Source organism: Camelus ferus, chromosome 11, assembly GCF_009834535.1.
Source record: "Camelus ferus isolate YT-003-E chromosome 11, BCGSAC_Cfer_1.0, whole genome shotgun sequence".
Taxonomy (NCBI): Eukaryota; Metazoa; Chordata; class Mammalia; order Artiodactyla; family Camelidae; genus Camelus; species Camelus ferus.
The window spans coordinates 50,187,289-50,203,305 of NC_045706.1; the positions used below are offsets into that span (position 1 = coordinate 50,187,289).

Below are 16,017 nucleotides of genomic sequence, written 5' to 3' on the forward strand. Positions count from 1 at the left end.
AACTGTGTTCTCCTGTGGGTTTCTCTTTTGTGAAGACATCAAAAATCTGCCTCTCCTTTTGTCAGTCCTTTGACTCATCAGGGAGAGAGAGATCAGAGGAAACATGGATGGCCCATAGCAAGTTAGCGTTTCCCACTGAAATAAACAAATTCCTTTGGCTCACCCACCAGCCATGGAGCCCTGGCCAACATCTTACAGAGGACAGCACTGGTTTCCAGCAGAACAGGCCAACTACCAATTCCATTCTCACACCTGACATTGTCCACCACACCCCCATAGAAATGTTATTTTCTAGAAACTAATAGAAATTGGTCCTTAAGACACTAACCTTGTGCTTGTCTTAATACACGCTGAGACATTACAAATTAACACACTGTAAAGCAACCGAATTAAAAATTATGTCCATGCACACAGTCTTACCCACGAAAACATACATCTGGTACTCCAAATAATAGGCAACGCTGGATTCTAAATCTGTCTTAATTTATAAAAAGCCAACAAGCAGGCATGGATATAAATTCTCACTTCTTCAGGCTATGGCCACCCTATTCCTATCGTCCTAGGGGTGGACACAATTGGTAAGGTATTTATTATTATTTAAGGACACGAAACCACCGAAGGTGGCATTTTTCGCTTTCACCTTCTTCCATCAAAGGTGGATCCTACTAATAGGAGATTCTGGATAGTAACCATAGCGCCTCTGTCCCCAGCTCTGGGGAAAGCCTCATCTTAGTAAGTGGCCCTCGGCGCATCCAGCAGATCCGCCAGCCACGCGGAGGCCGCGCAGCTTCATCATTAATGCTCCTGAAGGACAATAGCTCATCAAGCCCCACCGAAAGCCCCGGACCCGTCGCGGAGCCTGGGCTGGCGGGGGATGAGGCTGAGCGACTCCTCCTAGAGGTGGTTATGTGGAGAAGGAGCAATCCCTTCTCCCTCCTCCTCCTCCCCCCGCTACTATCCGCGGCCCGGAGAACTGCCGCTTGCCGCCATTGACACGCACAGATAGAACCCAAAGAAAGGCAAAGAGTCCTGCCCGGCACCGGCGCCGCGCGGGCCGAACCTGCGCCCGGGGAGCGGCGCGCAGAGGGCACCGGGCGCCCCGAGCAGGCGGCGCAGCACCAGGTGAGCCCGCCATAGCTATGGCATTATTGTTCAGGGGGCTTCGGGGTCTGGAAACAAAACGCGCCGTGGGGGCAGTGCAGGAGCCGGAGAGAACCCCCCTCCCTCTCACCGCCGCCCAGCCCCGGCGGGCGCACCCCCGAGAGCCGACCCTCCCCGCCAAAAAAAGAAAGAAAAATTAATAACTCAAGGTGCCCAACTTGCTTCTTCAGGAAATAAGGGGTGGGGGGGGGTGTTGCTAAAGGAGCGGTAAAATTCTTGCGGCCAGAAAGGAGACGGGGGCATCTTGGGCGATGAGAGAGAGAGAGGAGGAGAGATGCGGGGTCCAGCCGCGGGCCCCGGGCGAGGGTGGACGCGAGGGAGCGGAGGGCTCCTGGGGATGCGGAGTTGGGGGCGCAGAAGGGGGAGGAGGGAGGCGCCGGGCTGCTGAAGGGGACTGGTCCGGGGGCGTTGGTCTGTGCAGGAGCCGAGGGAGCCCTGGCAGGGCCGCTCGAGGGGCCTCTGAGGGTGCCAGAGGCGGGCGCCGGCTGCTCCGGGCTGACAATGGAAGGGGCGCGGAGGCGCCGGGCGGAGGGAAGGGTCCAGGGTCCGGGGGCGGGCCGCGCCGGAGAAGGTCAGGCCGGGGACGCAGGCGGCGGGGGAGAGGGCCGGGGGCTGCTGCGCGGTGAGCGGGGCGCCGCGGGCGGCTGAGAACCCCGGGCCCGCGCAGAGGAGGGCTCCGGGCCGGGCACTCCCCTCCGGTTCCCTTTCCGGGGCGCCCGGTACCGACGCGCGCTGCGCTTTCCCCGGGAAATGGCGGCCCCTCCGCTACTCGCCTGGGCAGTCCTGGGTCCCCGCTTTGCGCGGGAAAAAATAATAATAATAAGGGGAAAGGGAATAAAAGTAAAGTGGCTGCGACGCAGAAAAGGGCTGCGCCAGGCGCCAGACGCGGGGCGAATCGCGTGCGGGGCGCGGCGCGGGCGGGGACCGGCCCTACCTCCTGGGCGTCCAGCCTGCTCTCCAGGAGCAACCTAGTTCCAGCCTCGCCCGCCTCCTTAATCGCGCCCGCGGGTGTCTTTCCCCGCCTTTCCTCCTGGGGGCGCCCTCTGCTCCTGCCCTCTTTGTTTCACACAATGGCCATAAGGGCACTGAAACCCAAAGGGCCAAATGCGTCTCCTCCTCCAGCAGTTTCCAGCCCCTCATTCTTCCTGCCCTGAAATGGGCCACCGCGGGCTTGATTTAGGCCCGGTCACTGCTGGGTCTATTGGCAACGGCCCCAGGGTGGGGGAAGGAATGAAAAAGGGGCAAGAAGACATGGGCCTAGAAACCAAAGCCTGGGTCCACGTGTGTTTGTGGAGGTCCAGCAGGGACCACAGCCCCGAGGCCCGGATGGTAAAGTAAAGGCGGTTCCGGTTTTGCAACAGCGCTGATGAACTGAGGTATTGGTCCAGCCTCTCAGAGTGATTCAAAACCCGGCACAGGTCTAAGCCCCTGGAGACCTCAGGGGCCCATTACCCCAGAGGCGATCGGTCCAGCATGGCAAACGGTTTCTTCACTTTGCTCATTTGTGTTTGTGTCGAAATGCATTTGTACACTCACTGGGCTGCACAGTTGCTACTGAAACGGTTCAATAGGTGAGAGAAAAAGAGACATTATTAAGAAGAGCAAACGTGTGTTCATTTATGCTGTTTCTTATTTAGGAGCAGTTTCTTTGTGAAACACGGACCAAACTACACATAATTCTCAATTTGTTCATATTTAGCTGAAAGTTATCTCTTACCTCTTTGGAAAACTCTTTTTTCCTCAAATAAATATTCACAGCACCAAGATTTGGAACCACACTCATGGATTTTTAGAATTTCCTTAGCCCAAGATTATCATATAAATAAATATAGGCACTGCCTGGAGGAAAAGTTTATCTTAAATCATATAATTCACACCTTTAAAACCCCTATTTCCTGGATCTAAATTTCCTTTAAAAATATGCCCAATTCTTCACTCCAGTTTTTCCTACCCTGTCACAGTTCCTCCTCACCTGGATCCATTTATTGCCATGCTTTAGACATTAATGGTTTCCTCTATTTCAAAACTCTATAGAAGAATTTACCTCCTTGGATCCAGAATGTTCCAAAGATTGTGACCCTATTCCCTCACCATTCCATCTTCTGTCTAGTTCCCAGGGATTGTGAGGTGCCTTCGGTCTGCTGTTTCCCAGTAGGTGGGACACCCTGCTAGCTTTTGTCTGAGACAACCAGGTCTGTTTTCACTGCCTCCTGCCAGCAAGGCAGGAGAGAATCCTGTTGTAGGCAACTTTAAATGAAAGATATCTGTAACTTGTTCAGGGGGAGGAATGTGCAAAAAAAAAATCAACCAATTTTCTTAAGAATATTTTTAGTCCTCAAAGTCAGATGCTGTCTTGGTAAATGCTTTGGAAAAGTGTGTATTGCACAGAGATGAATGAAAAACTTACGGTTAGAGATCATTGGACAAGCATTTATGGAGCACCAACTATTAAACACTTCTGGTTGGGGAAAGAAATGCAAATATGACGAGATCATGGGCCCTGCTCTCAGCTTTCACCTCCAAGCCTAGGAAATAAAATATATATGCAGATAAAAGAAGGGGGAAAGTGATTAAGATTGGCAAGTGAGTGGGAAAATGGGTATTTTTATACACTGCTGACAAGTGTGTAAATTGATATAGCCAATTTGGAGGGCAGTTTGGCACTGTTCAAATTAATAACGTGCACATTCTGTGACCCAGCAATTCCATTTCTTAGTATGTATCCTAGAGAAGCAGACACATGTATGCAGATCATGTAATTCCCTTCCATGGCAAAGTTTTGATAGTTCTGAAATTGAAAACAATCTGATGGCCGTCAATAGGGAATTGCTAAATAAACTCTGGCACATCTTCTGGAAAATTAGCAGCAGTTAGAAAGGTTGAAGTAAGTCTATATATACTAAGACAGATCATCGGACGTATTATTAACCAAAAAAAAGCAAATTGCAGAACAATATGTGTTGTATGGTACCATTTATGTAAAAACAAAATTCTGAATGTCTATAAGAATGCATACGTAAATGGATAGGAAAGGTGTGGAACAAGACACCCACCCGTAACCATTGTTACAATATTTGAAATTTTACAACTTGAATGAATTTATATGTTGCTTGGATAACTAAACACAGTTCATTTAAAAGTGATTGATACTGTGTAATAAAAGCCATAATTAAAATGCTACAACAGTTTTTAAAGGGAGAAGAGAATTCTAAGCTGGGAGGGAGGGACTGGGCGAGGCTTCACAGAGAATATAGCAGGATTTGGAGGGAGAAAGGGAGTGGGGACAAAGCAGGTAGAAGGAATCCTGCCGCCGACACAGAGCGCACCAAGGCCCTCCTCTTTCTCAGCCTGATGAAGTGCATTCCCTCGCAGGCCGAGCCCTGGCCTGGCCTGGCCTGGCCTGCCCACCTTCAGGCTGGGGAGGGAGCTAAATGAACAGGTCACAATTGCTTTCATTGCTACGATTCTATGAATATCTTAAGTTAGATGTAGCAGGCAAAGAAGAGCCACTAGAGGACATGAGTTCTAACAAGGGTGTTGGAAGGTGGTATTTTAAAAAAGAATGTAGTGGAAACTTGAGGACAGGGGATTATTTTCCCCCTGGACGCACAGTGGGATGTATATTGGGAATTAGATAGAAGGGAAAAGCATTTGAGAAGATAGTTCATCCTTCCCCCTCTGCAAATTACAAAATGAACCCCGAAATGCTTTTGAAACAGATATTTAAGGTTGGTTTCACCTATTCATTCGCTCATTTAAGGAATTCGTTGAATGTCAGATGTGTATGTAGTACTCTGCTAGGTGCCAGAGGGGGTGAAATATGCGACCGGGTGTAGGAGAAACAGCCCCAGATCAAAGTTCCAGAAGGCGGGGGCCAAGGGGCTGGGTCTCGGTCTGGTCTCACACAGATTGTGTAGCCATGGACAAGTCGTTTTACTCCCACCCCTCACTTTTATTGTGGCTAAAATTGGGGGAAGTTCTAAATGACTGGTCACTCAGGTCCCTTGCAGTCTTAGATTATGATTTTGTGAAATCTCATGAGTCTAATATTGGGACAACTGTGAATTCCCAGGCAGAGGGAATGTGGGGAATCTGGCATTAGAACAAGAGGGGACCCCAAAGTGCCCAGCCTGAGAAAAAACAAAAGTATGTGCTGTCACAGAGGTTCTGAGTAGACAATGTGGCTCTCAGAGTTCTCCCAGGACTAGCATGTCTTTACATTAGCTCCTGAGATCAATGAGAGAAACAGGAAGACATCGCTGAGTTTTAAGCCTCATGTTACACACACATCCAGCACTATGGTATTATAATGGGTGCTTTTGAATTAAAATGTTGGCCTGCGTTCTGTGAAAATAGTCTCTAAAACTGCTTCTTTTGTGGGAATAAGTCACAATAGCTAATGTTTATTAAATGCCTCACTGCCTGCCAGGTACTGTTCTAAGCACCTTAAATGTATTAGCACGTTTGATTCTTACAGCAGCCCTATAGATGGGTACTGCTGTTATACCCACCTAACAGAAAAGAAAAGAAAGGCTAAGAATGTGCCCGTGGGTGGTGGACTGAGGACTCCCGCCCAGGCAGCCTCACTCCACAGCCCCACATCCTTACATGCATGTGGCGGGAACAGGAAGTGCCAGCGTTCTGCTGATTCTCAGATGATGTTCATTTTAACATGAGTGTATGCAAATTTTATTTTAAAATTCCTCTTTGCATCACTATTTTACCTGACTGTGTCAATAAAAGATAAAGAGCATCAGATTGAGCCACATCACACTGTACTTTAAACTGTCTTGTCACAAAGTATTAAATAAGATAAATTTGGTGGTTTCTCTGAAGCCCTTACTGTTCATTTATCCATCTCATCATCCATCATACTTTGCCCGATTTATTTGACTGGCATTGCCAATTTGGACTTGGAATGGAGTAAGTAATTCAAGTCAAAATTCCCGTGCTTTGACAGAATGTGTGTGGAAATAGACGTAGGACCAGCCTCATACAGGGACGTTTACTTCAGTGATGCCAGAAGAGTTAGCTACAGTGACTGTATTGTTTAATCCAAAATTGTAGCACATGGTCTCACCAAAGATTTGGAGGTCGTTTCTGGATACGAGAGGCAGTCCTGGAGATATAGTTTCGATGCCTAAATGTGGGTTACTTCCATGACAACGGGACAAAAATATAACAAAATGAAATCAAACTTATCTGGAAAACCCAGCCCCTGTTTTCTCTGGCCTGGCCCCAGTAACGGTACATACACAGAATTATGTAACATATTTTGTGCTGCCTTCACTGCTCAATAAAACCGTTACAGTAAATAGTGGTGGTAGACTATGAAAAGGTAAATTCCAATAGCTTATACAATACACAACATAAACTTTTAGATGAGACGGTAATTCACGGGGTTCCCCACCAGAGTGCTGAACTTCCAAATTGACCAGTCTTCCAGAATTTCAGTGAGATGGTCATCAACTCAGGCATTGCCCTTTTGCTTCTAAACTGGATTTTCATCTCTGACTGTTTAGTAAACAATGCAGATCATTGTCTTGGGGTGGAGAAAGAGGCAGTCCATAAACAAAGTAAAGCAGTTTTTCAGACCCACTTTTTCTTTTCTGTGCTTGTCGTGGGTGATTAAATCATGACTTCAAAGGAAAGATCGCCTGGATATGATTTAATCCTACCCAGTTGTATCATCTCTATGAATGTAAGTGACAGATGAAGGTGGGGAGTCAGAAGGAGTGACACTTTGAGCATCTTCTGAGAATAGCAGCAACTTTTTAGGTCAGAGAGGACCTCAGAGGTAGGCTGATGACATGGTTGTCCAGTGGAGCTCCACAGGGTCCAGCGTTCCTTGGAAGCGCAAGGCAGGAAAGGGTGGGGACCAAGCCATCAAGCATCCCAGTCCTTCTCCATGCCAACCAGCATAGCTCCCCCGCTTCCATGTGTTATATAGACTAGAGCTTCTGAAAGGTTCTTCTTTTTTTTTTTTTTTTTGAACAAAAGGGAGGTTCTGAAAAATCAACTGATTTGCCCAAGAGCCACAGCAGGTCAGTGCAGACCTGGAGCCCCCTTCTCCGCCCCACCCCACCCCCAGTCCACTGCCTCTTCCGTCCTACCACCATGATGTACCCTAGACGAACAGCTGGTTCCACTCACAGACGGAATGGCACTGCATGGCTGGGGGTCACCCTTACCTGGTGCAGGTGATACAACATGCCAGGGCCCGGGGCTGTGGGGGACCCACACAGCTCTGACCAGGGAGCAGCACTACCTGTCACCAGCATAGAATACTGCAACTGAAGCAACAACCCCCCAGCCACTTGTCCCCACAGTGCAGCCATTGCCTTAGGATGGAGAGTAAGGAAGACAGGGTTGGGAGGAGCAGGCAGAGGGAGGGATGGAGGAAGAAGGGTTCCGGGACGGCTGCCTCTGCTCAGAGCACAGTCGATTCTAGCTTTGAGAGCCCATAACTGGCCTCACCTGTGTACTCGGTTGCCCAGGAGTCATGGATGTCTCTCGGATCCCCTGGTGGGTCAGGCAGCACCAGGGGCTGCAGCCCACCCACTGGCTGGTCCTGGTCCAGTCACCCATCCCCAAAGGGAGCTCCCACATGCCCTCACTCCCACTGAGCAGCTCAGCTTGGTTCGGAGCCAGTTCCCTGCTTGGAGCAGCAAGACAGGTCATTGTATAACAGTAAACCTCACTATTAATTTGAAACTATTCAATTTTAAGGAAACAGGATAGCTTGCCTACTGTTCCAATTTGTTAATTCTCAAAAAGCAAAAAGACAAAGCCAGGCTGGACCCAGTGAAGGGTTTTGTTTTTATATTGTTTTCCATGAATAAATCGACTCAGGAAAGCAAACCAATTCATTTTCTTCTGGGGTCCATGACTAACTCAGAATCAAACAGAACTAGAAGTATTTTTATTCATTCATTTATATTCATTTCTCATCCAACTAGTACCAATATATTTATATTAGAAAATAATATAAGACTAATAGCAAAGGAAAAAAAAGACTCTGAGCTCTGGATCAACAAGACAGAACGTGTTAAAAAAAAAAAGTCACTGTGTCCTGCAGTGGCAGCAAGTATCCTAAATCCACTTCCTGGCTGCTCCATCCCACTCTCTGCTTCCCCATCCTGGCTAGAATGCTGAGAAAGCCATATATCCTCTGCCTCTGAATTATAAAGAACGTGCTGGCAGTTGAGTTTCCCGCCAGATTATTCCAGGACATGACATGAAATGCTTTTTTAAAAGGGAATGATTTGTAATCCAATAGTATAATTTAAATAAATTGGGTTAATGCTTGGTTCCAATGTTCATGGTTGGTTAATTTGGTTAATTTGATCCGAGTGTCATTTTGATGAAATTGCATTTGATGTAGCTCTTTCCGTTATAAATTGTTAATGTGCGTTAACATATACGACGATAAAATTATTGACTCTTCTCATTCACTTAAAGGTGGCCTTGGAAGAAAATGGTTTGGAAAGTATTACTTGTGCAATAATGATTTGCCCTTGGAGTTCATAAATGGAAGTGTAATAGAGCAAGTGATTTAGCTAGTACTACTGAAAATGGTTTTTACAGCTACAAAATAATGCTAATAAACTACTATTATTTTGATACAGTACTTAGGGGAACACACCAAAATATTTTAGAATTCTATCAGGTGTAAGGCTAAGAGATTTTTTCCAGACCCTTTACATATATATTTCTACATATGGTTAATATATTTATATTGAATTCCCTCATATCCTACCTAGTTTTATTTCATCTCATTTTATTCTCCCAAAGGATAGTTTTGAACTGACAAAGTAAAGATGCTTCATTACACTGTCTACTTCATTTTTTCATAAATATTTACAGTATAAAATATTTTGAAGCACAATACTACAGATTAAGGAAATATCATGGGAACTAAAAATGAATAAATTGAATAAATTTCAGCAATTTTAAAACAGTACACGAATCCATTAAGGGATGACACTGAATTTCATGTTTATGAACATTTCAGAAAACATTTAAAGTTTTTTTAAATTCATTTCCATCATTAAAAAGCTATAAGACCTCTTATTTCTAGATTTAAGGGAATGATCCCAAAAGAGTATTTAAAATAAGCCGTCTTGTCTTTCTAGATCCCTCGTCCAGGTGGTTCTCCAGCCCAGCTAAACTTCACCTGTGACACACTGGCCTATAATTATTGCTCCCAATCTCAAATGCTGACTGCTCTCTCTCTCTCTTTGTAAAAGATGCTTTGCAGAAGCTAGACAGCAGAAAAATGGTAGTTTGAATCGGGATTGCTGGCGGCTGCTGAGGGACCATCTTGCCAGTTGGCTACTTTGTCGTGTTCCTCATCGGTTTGCATATCACAAAAACCTCAAGACGTTGTGTGAGGCATGAAAAATAGTTTACTCTTTATCAGCTCTCTACGATTGAGAAAGAATTTATTTAAATGAAAGGAAAATATTGGTCTAAAGTACCCAGATTAGTTTGTCTTTTCATGAAGACAGTGTATTAAGTAGAGCTTGCTGTTTCTCCCCAGAGCAATTCATTCAGTAAGGGCAAATGCTTGGGACTTTTCCTCTCCTCCCATCTGGGATTACAGTATAGTTTTAAGTATTGTTTATAGGAATCCCATATGCTATAATCATGAAAATACGAACACACTGAATCTGATTCTATTACATTAGTGAGCCTTACACAATCTCCTGATGTGAAATTGTATATGCCTCAATTATCTCAAGACCAGTTAGTTTCCAGTGACTCACCTGGTGCTGAAAGTAATCTAAATTTTTCAATATGAATTCTTACTCAATTACAAAGCACTAGAGCTTTTTCTCTTTACTGGTGTACTCATTTCTAGGCTAATTCCCAAATGATGTTTGTTAAGATGTTAAATTAAAATGACACTTTCAGTTTCCAGTTCTCAATCATGGACTCTGAGCACATGAGCGTTCCTCCTCTGGAGTCCACAGAAATAGTGGTAAAGAAGTGCAAAGAAAATAAACACTTCATAACCAAGGGGCAGGGGCTGGTGATGGTCATCAGCAGATGGGAGATTTCAGCCAATTTCTGGACGATTGAAAGTACATAGGGACATGTGGACGACATTACAGTAAGAGCCACAGCTAAGAATGAAGCAGGTGGGAGCTGCCCTGAAGGTGGGCAGGGTGAGAAATCGAGAGTCACTGAAGGTCATCTCCAGAACAGCTCAGTGAATTGGCCTCTCTCCCTGCCCTCCTCCTAGTAGAGGTTCCAGCAATCTGCCATGTACCCTCCAAACTAACGAGCTGAGGTTTCTTTTCTAAAGAAATCGAACAACTGCAGGGCTTGTCTAGAATTTGGAGGATGGGTATGGCTCTACCAAGTAAAACTCCCTCATTCTGGCTTTTGGGGGCTCCCAGTTCCTAACTGGGCATCCTAAGGTGATGCCTGCTAGTTGGCATGCCCTGTGCATGTACCCAGAGGTCTCATGCCTACCAAACAATAGCTGAGGAAAGCTTGTCTACCCACCTTGAATAAGAACCCTTGCCTTTCATTCTTAAATATGAATTCATGACCAAAGATCACCAGGCATTTAGGAAAAACCAACATGAAAAACAATGAAAATAAATAAATAGGACAACTGACTGAATAAAATAATTTAGAGAAAGAAGATGACATAAACACATCCCAGCTAGTTTCAGAGAGATGGGAAGACATGGTGCATTCATAAAAGAACAGGATGCTGTGAAAAAAGAACAATCAGAGAACAAGAAACAGCTCTTGGAAATTAATAATATGATCCCCAAAATTAAAAATTAAAAGGACTGAGAAATGGAAGGAAAAGAATAAGAGATTTAGGGAAGCAATCCAGGAGATCCAAACCCTGGTTTACAGGTAGCCCAGTAAGAGACAAGTAAAGGGAGAAGTGGGAGAAATAAAGAGGTGGGAAATAAACAAATACATAACAGGGAAAGAATTCTGCGAGTTATGAAGAGTCTTCAGATTGAGCAGTTTATCACAAAGTGCTGAGCAGAAGGAAAGGAAGGAGGGACCCACACCTAGACACATCCTTGTGAAATTTTAGAACATACAGAGAAAATTTTAAAGCTTGGGAGGATGAGGCCACCAAACTTCTCTGTAACACTGGATGCCAAAAACGATGGATCAATGGTTTCAAAACGCTGAAGCAAAATGATTTTGATGCTGGAAATTTTGAGGCTAGAAACTGCACCAAATGATAATCCAAAGATCATTCAATAAAGACAATTAACTTTGTATAAGAAAACAAAGTTTACTTCTCCGTACTGTTTCTGAAGAGTTACTGTTTTTGAGGAGTGGGGCAAATAACAGGAAAACAAGGGAGGAAGCCAAGAAAGAGGAAGTCGTGGCATCAGGGATGAGCTGGGAAGACATTTCCAGGATGACCCAGAGGTAAAACACTCTACACTGGAGCCCAGGTCAGAGGGCTCCAGGAACAATGTGTCTGGGCAAAAAGTGGCCCCTGCAAAGAACAGTGTGACTGAGAAGCTGGGTGATTTTTAGAATATGGTAAAGGCACATTTCTCTTTCATCAGCAAGAACAAAGGAAAGTACAATCGGCGCTCATAATTCACAGAGTCCGTATTTGCGAACTCGCCTACTCGCCCAAATTGATTTGTAACCCAAAGCCAATGCTCGTGGCGCTTTTGCAGTCATTCCACGCACAGAGCAGGAAAAAGCTGACCCACCCATTGTGCACCTTCCCAGCCGAGGTCAAACAAGGCCACACTCTCTGCCTTCTTGTGTCATCTCCCACCCTGCACATGACAGTCCTTTTAGTGGTCTATTTTTCACATCTTTGTGCTTTCTGTTAGTGATTTCACTGTTTAAAATGCCCCCAAGTGTAGTCTTCAAGTGCTGTCAAATGTTCCCAAGCACAAGGAGGCTGAGATGTGCCTCATGGAGAAAATATGTGTTCAAGCAAGAGTTTTGGTGCTGCTGGCTGTGAGTTCGATGTTAATGAATCAACAAATAAGGTGTCTTTAAACAGAAACACACATCAAACGAGGTTATGTATTGATCCATTAATGAAAATATTGTGACAGAGGCTCACAGCAACCTAACCCTGTTTCCCCAGGTATAGTTGTTCCATATTCATTAATTCAGCGTCCTGGCTACTTTTTAGAACAGAACTGCTGTGCATAACAAGGATCGTCTGTAATTACAGACGTACTTTATTTTATTGAGCTTTGCAGATATTGCCCTTTTTTTTTATACAAAGTGAAGATTTGTGGCAGCGCTGCCTGGGGTTTGAGCAAGTCTGTCGGCACCATTTTTCCAACAGCATTTGGTCACTTCATGTCTCTGTCACATTTTGGTAATTTTCACAGTATTTCAAACTTTTTCATTACTATTATATTTGTTATGGTGATCTGTGAACAGCGATCTTTGATGTTACTATTGTTTTAGCAATTTTTTAGTAATAAAGTATTTTTTAATTAAGGTATGTATGCTTTTTTTTAGATATAATGTTATTGCACACTTAATAGACAACAGTATAGTAAAAACATAACTTTTATATGTGCTGGAAAACCAAAAAATATTTGTGACTCATTTTACTGGGGTGTTCTGGAGCTGTACCCACAATGTCCCCAAGGTATGCCTGTAGTAACTTGGGCAGGTGGGGGAGGCTCTCCACGAAAGACGTGATCCAAGTGGGAAGCCAAGTTAAATGTGGGATGATTTTGAACAAGTTTTCAGAACCAAGAGAATCCACTTCTTGATACTAAGACAAAAGGGTCCTAGTGTTGGACCACAGAGAAGGAAGTGTGAAGCTAGCATCCCACTCAATTCCGAAGGGAACAACGTTTACAAAGTCTTAATCATATAGATGCTGTGCATTGGCATTTAACTTTCACAATTAAACCTAGGGACAAAATGTGGGAGATTTCGTTGTGATTACAGAACAAAATACAAATGTTACAAGTCGTGATAGTGGAAAGTATAGAAGTTAGAGGTGGAAGTAGGGAGGTGTAGTCGGGAGGAGAGGGCCAGGGAAGGACGCAGGAGCACACAGCCCCATCTTACATGACAGCGGCTCAGCAGACAGTACCTGAAGGTGGTGGAGTCAGAAATAGGGATTGACGTGTATTATTTAAAGTTTTTAAGGCAAACAGTGGAGAAATTAAAATAATACATTTCTTCACCTTTTTGCTTTGCTTTACTAGGTGCAAATATTAGATTTAAAGATAAATTCAAATTTTAAAATAACTTCTTTAACTTTCTTGTTTTCCTGGCCTCGGGGTGACCCTGAGCTAGTCGTAATGATATGTTTAAGCTTGTGTAAGTTCACAGAGAACTTAGGATCTCCGCCATTGTTTCGCAGAGCCTCCAAGGCCAGAAGAAATGCCTTCCATCCCATTTATTAAGTGGTAGGTCCCAACAACTTAATAAGTGTTTCTGTCCTAACAATTTCGCAGCTGTTTGAGAAAATAATAATACATGAATCAGAAGAACAGAGAATATTTGCATCCCATTCTTAAATAACTATGGTGAATTACAAAGAGGATTTATACACCTGTTGGGCACTACACAGCTTCTCCAATCTTGGAATCCAATTGGACACCACCACTCTAATTTTCTGTTCCATACTGATTTTCACCTGGCACTTGCTTTTAACCACAGCAACAGCCAAAACCTCAAACTTTGCAAAGTAATGGTATCACCAAAACGAACAGTACAATCTACCGTGAACCACAAGGAGCTGGTAGTTGTGGGGACCAGCAGAGGTCGACCATCACTGTATTTCACTTGAAAGCTTAAACATCCACTGCTGTGTCCCAGGTCCCTTGGCACACAGTTTGGGAACTGTGGCTCTAGCATCTGTCTAAAACTTTATTATGATCTGTCACGCAACTTCATTGGAAAATATTTGAGGACAAGGGCCATGTCTATTCCACAGCATCTAATGTAGTTTCTTATTCGATAAATGCTCCATAAATACTGTCTTTCATTGAATCTATGATGTCATAGATTGCAAGATGCATACTGATTTCTAGAGATAGTAAAATTTTTTTTAAAGTACATCATAAAATCAATGAAATACAGTAGTTATTTGAATAGGCTGGTGTGAGTTTATTGCCCATGTCTGAGTCAGTGCTGCAATTTAATATTTACCCTTGCGATATCTGTAAAAACCTAATTTCATCGGTGTTCTTATGGGCTTAAAACCCAAACATAAAAATAAATCCTAAAACAACAGAGGCCGATATACCCGCTTCCCCAGCACACACAAAACCAGTGGTCTCCCAACTGCTGGGCTCCTGGCAGTGAAAGGGAGTGAGCAGGCGACACCGCCTTCTCCCAGCTTCTTCCCTGAGTTTCGAGTTTTATTTTCCTGTTCCCCCCATCACCACCACTTAACATGCTTAGAACTCTCCTATTCACTTTGCGAGTAATTATGAGAATTTACACCTTGGCTGTACCTTGGTCTTGCAGATATGGAAGGACGGGTATATTGTGGACCTAGGTTGTATCCCGTCTGGTTCTCATTTCCTGCTAAGTTCCCCACATAGTCTGTATAACTACTGGAAGAGCTTCATCCAGCCGTATTCTTTCTTCAAACCTATAAACAAACATCAGGTACTATAGTCCTTAAGCTTTGCCTAATTAGAACAAAACTTGTTTTAGAGCAAAAGGTAAATAAATGTAAACATTTAAATATCAGTCTGATGGAAACAAATTTCACATTGCAATAGTTCTTTTCTCTTTCAATGAGTGGCCCTATGCAAAGATTCAAAATCACAGAAAGTAGGTAAAACCCATTCAAAATGTTTAACTCCTGATTTCCCAAGATTGCACAGAGTCAGGGGAAGGGCTGGCCTGGAAAAGAAGGAAGTTAGGGGTTATCATTTTCACCACTCCAGGCAGATTCCAGCACGGGCTGGGGGGCAGGTGGGCTTTAGGAAGCAGGGTCTTCTCTCAAGGGGTCCAAGGAGGCACAGCACTGCCCCCATCCATGGTTCCGGCAGGTGTGACATGTCGGCTGCTGTGAGCCTCCTCTGCTGCTCTGAAGGGTCCACGGAGGTGGTCTGATTCTTCCAATGTGCAGGGGCCTCCCAGTCCTCGGGCCGGGAGTCAGGCACCCAGCTGCTTGCACTCAGCAGGACGTCTGAAAAGATGGGTCCCCAGGCACCAAGAAAGCTCCAGTTCTACTAAAGCACATGTAACAGTCGGTCTCAGGCTTAGGCTGAGCTAATGGCGCTGCATCCACAGCTCTTTCTAAGGCCCTAACCTAGAGGCAAGTCTGGAAGAAAAAGAAAGTCCTATAACAAAGTGCTGTGCTGGGGGTGATTCCTGAATATTACTGTTTACAGTATTCAGCGCATGTGTTCTTCCATTTGATCTAACCCTGGTTTTCCTTTCTTGGCTGTTTTATCTTCATGAACGTGTTAGGCATCAACCCCCTCAAGTCCCCTGTTTTCCCTCTAGGGCCAGCCCTGATTTCCAAGTTTCAGGGCAATTTGTAACTCCACTCGGCTGACATTGGGAAAGTCCCTGGGTGGCTTTATCCTACACTCCTGGTCTTCCCCTGTCTGTTTTCATTTGAGAAAAACGTATTGGAGATGGGGGGACGAGGCGGCTCGCTCTTGCGGCGTCCGTACTCCCTGGGGTTTTCTCTCTGCAGGAGAGATGATGACCATCCAGCGCACATCGCATCCACAGAGCGTGTCCATCCTGTGACGGGCTTTGCAGGTGGTTTCCTCAGCAACCAGACCTCTAATCCTCCCCTCCCCCCACTTACCAGTAACTGCAAAAAAGCACATACTTGGCTTTGTGGTGACACCAGTACTGACATATCTTTCTACACCCGCACAGGCTCTTACCTCTTTA

At 44.7% G+C, this 16,017-nt stretch overlaps 1 protein-coding gene across 1 annotated transcript in view; it reads left to right on the plus strand.

Annotated features, from left to right (window-relative positions):
* The first annotated feature begins 875 nt into the window (after positions 1-875).
* The window catches only part of LOC102508038 (core histone macro-H2A.2), a 43,252-nt gene continuing 28,110 nt past the window's right edge, over positions 876-16,017 (plus strand). Inside the window, exon 1 of the mRNA XM_032491545.1 lies at positions 876-1,122. The gene's annotated coding sequence lies outside the window, so the exon portion shown is untranslated. The remainder of the gene's footprint in view (positions 1,123-16,017) is intronic.